This window comes from Physella acuta, unplaced genomic scaffold (genome assembly GCF_028476545.2).
Source record: "Physella acuta isolate Inbredline_101_S28 unplaced genomic scaffold, ASM2847654v3 ptg002561l, whole genome shotgun sequence".
Taxonomy (NCBI): domain Eukaryota; kingdom Metazoa; phylum Mollusca; class Gastropoda; family Physidae; genus Physella; species Physella acuta.
This window is the reverse complement of record NW_026734024.1, coordinates 3,048-5,527: the sequence shown is the minus strand read 5'-3', so window position 1 is coordinate 5,527 and position 2,480 is coordinate 3,048. Positions and strand designations below refer to the sequence as shown.

Below are 2,480 nucleotides of genomic sequence, written 5' to 3'. Positions count from 1 at the left end.
TGAGCTGCTCATTCGCAAGCTGCCATTCCAGCGCCTGGTCAGAGAAATCGCCCAGGACTTCAAGACTGACCTTCGCTTCCAGAGCTCCGCTGTCATGGCCCTGCAGGAGGCTAGCGAGGCTTACCTCGTCGGTCTGTTTGAAGACACCAACCTGTGCGCCATCCACGCCAAGCGTGTCACCATCATGCCCAAGGACATCCAGCTAGCCAGACGTATCCGTGGTGAGCGTGCTTAAGAGGTTTCTTTTAAGCCCAAACCACCACCCCCTGTCCTCAACCAAGGTCCTTTTTAGGACCACCTGACAACGTTCAGATTAGCAGTGAAGGTCCCCCACCTCACGAGTTTCCACCCACCCACCCACTACACCCCCTGCCCATGTCTGCCACTCTACTACTACTACTACTACTACATCTATTAGTATTATTCTGGGGGATGCGGGAGATAGGTTCTATTCATTTATCTCTTTAATTCAACTCACACATCACATTGCTATTTGAATTCGTGTATGCATGCTGTTGATATTGTTTTATTTATCTCAAATGTGAAGAAAGGAGAGAATAAATTTTATATTTTTCTTTCACCCACCCACCACCCTATCCATTGCTTTTTAAAATATATATATAAAAAAAAAAAAAGAAAAACCCTTTAGGGTTAGAGCTAGATATCTAGATCTTAATCGGAGAGCAGAAATTATTCTTAACGACTACACGCCATAGATTATTTAATTATTAGAAGCCTAACTAACCTATTCGTTTCACGATGTAAACAAACCACTGCGAGTACGGAGCGGAGTACGAGAATATTATTTCGTTCGTACTCGACCAATCAGCGTTCGAGATTCTCTCGTACTCGCATAATGAGCTCGCTCGTACTCGCATAATTAGGTGTAGGGAAATATTTCAGTTTTATTCGCACAAAACGGTGAAAATAACGTCTAATATCATATTTTAACATGACAAACGTGGATCTTTTCTATGCCTACACGTGTGGGCAATGAAACTCTTTATTTTTTATCCAAGGGTCGCATAGCAGAATAGGTGAAAAAATGACTTTGAAAACGACACCGTTAGCCGACAAGCCAGCAACATTCCAGTCGACACGGCAAGCTGCTTTTTCATTGGCTGGCTCATTCGCCGACCGCTTTTGGTTGGGCGGTGTCCGCCATATTGAACGAACTCGAGCCCAGGACCGTATATAAGGAGCGAGTTTCTCTGCAGACGGCGTTTTTCGAACACTCCTTCATCAACAAAGAAGAAAAATTCAATATGTCTGGCCGAGGCAAAGGTGGTAAGGGACTCGGCAAAGGAGGCGCCAAGCGTCACAGGAAGGTGTTGCGTGATAACATCCAAGGTATCACCAAGCCAGCCATCCGTCGTCTTGCTCGCAGAGGTGGTGTCAAACGTATCTCTGGTCTGATCTACGAAGAAACCAGAGGTGTCCTCAAGGTGTTCCTTGAAAATGTCATCCGTGATGCCGTCACCTACACTGAGCACGCCAAGAGGAAGACCGTCACTGCTATGGATGTCGTCTATGCTCTGAAACGTCAAGGTCGCACCCTGTACGGCTTCGGCGGTTAAACTCAACCCAGGACCACCCATTTGTTCTACCCATCCGGCCCTTATTAGGGCCACCCATACGTTTCCGAATTAGCTCGAGTGGTTGTAACCCCTACACGAATGTTTTCCATACCTACCCCTTATTTAACTTACTGAGTTACTTCTAATTATTAGGTTGTAGCCTACTTAGTTTATTTATTTAATTTGGGCAGAGTGGTCATCTTTCCTTTGTTGGTTTTTAAGGGGTTTGTTTCCATGGGTGGGTAGGATCGAGGTAGCCTACCGTGAAGGCACAAAAGAAACAAACAAAAAATATTTCGATATTACAAAAGTGTTCACAGGTATGTGGTGAACTTAGGAAAGAGTGCAGGTGGTAAGAATAGGTGTCCAGTGGGGCAAAAAATAAAAGACAAAAGATGAAAAAAAGTCTACAACACGTGGTGTTCCCAAGCGGTCACCCATCTAAGTACTAACCACGCCCGACGTTGCTTGACTGCGGTGATCGGACGAGAACCGGTATTTTCAACGTGGTATGGCCGTAGACATCTGTGTGAGAAAATTGGGGCTTATAAATATACTCAAACGAAATCAGCAGTTATTCGTCCTTTTCTGGCTACAATAATGATTTCACTGCTTTCCTCATATTATTTTCAATAATAAAAAACGCCCTAAATCTCCACAAAAGCGAAACATTGTTTTAATATCGAATACTATGTGCCTTTTTTTCCCTCTACAGCCATTGGTCGCTATTTTTAACCTGAGGCGGTAACCACCGGTAGACTTCCCTGAGCTACTAATTTTCGAGCATCGCGCGTTGTAAAATACAAAATAAATACATTTTCCCCATTTTCCTTGACTAAAATCAGAAAACCAGGTGCCCCCTGCATCCGACCTGTCCTTTAACTATCGCTTTTCATGTGAAAT

The 2,480-nt window shown here is 44.2% G+C and overlaps 1 non-coding gene across 1 annotated transcript; it reads right to left on the bottom strand.

Annotated features, from left to right (window-relative positions):
* Positions 1 to 1,981: 1,981 nt before the first annotated feature.
* Positions 1,982 to 2,100, bottom strand: LOC131933582 (5S ribosomal RNA). The gene has a single exon (XR_009385070.1). It is a non-coding gene; the product is annotated as a 5S ribosomal RNA (ribosomal RNA).
* Between the last annotated feature and the right edge of the window lie 380 nt (positions 2,101 to 2,480).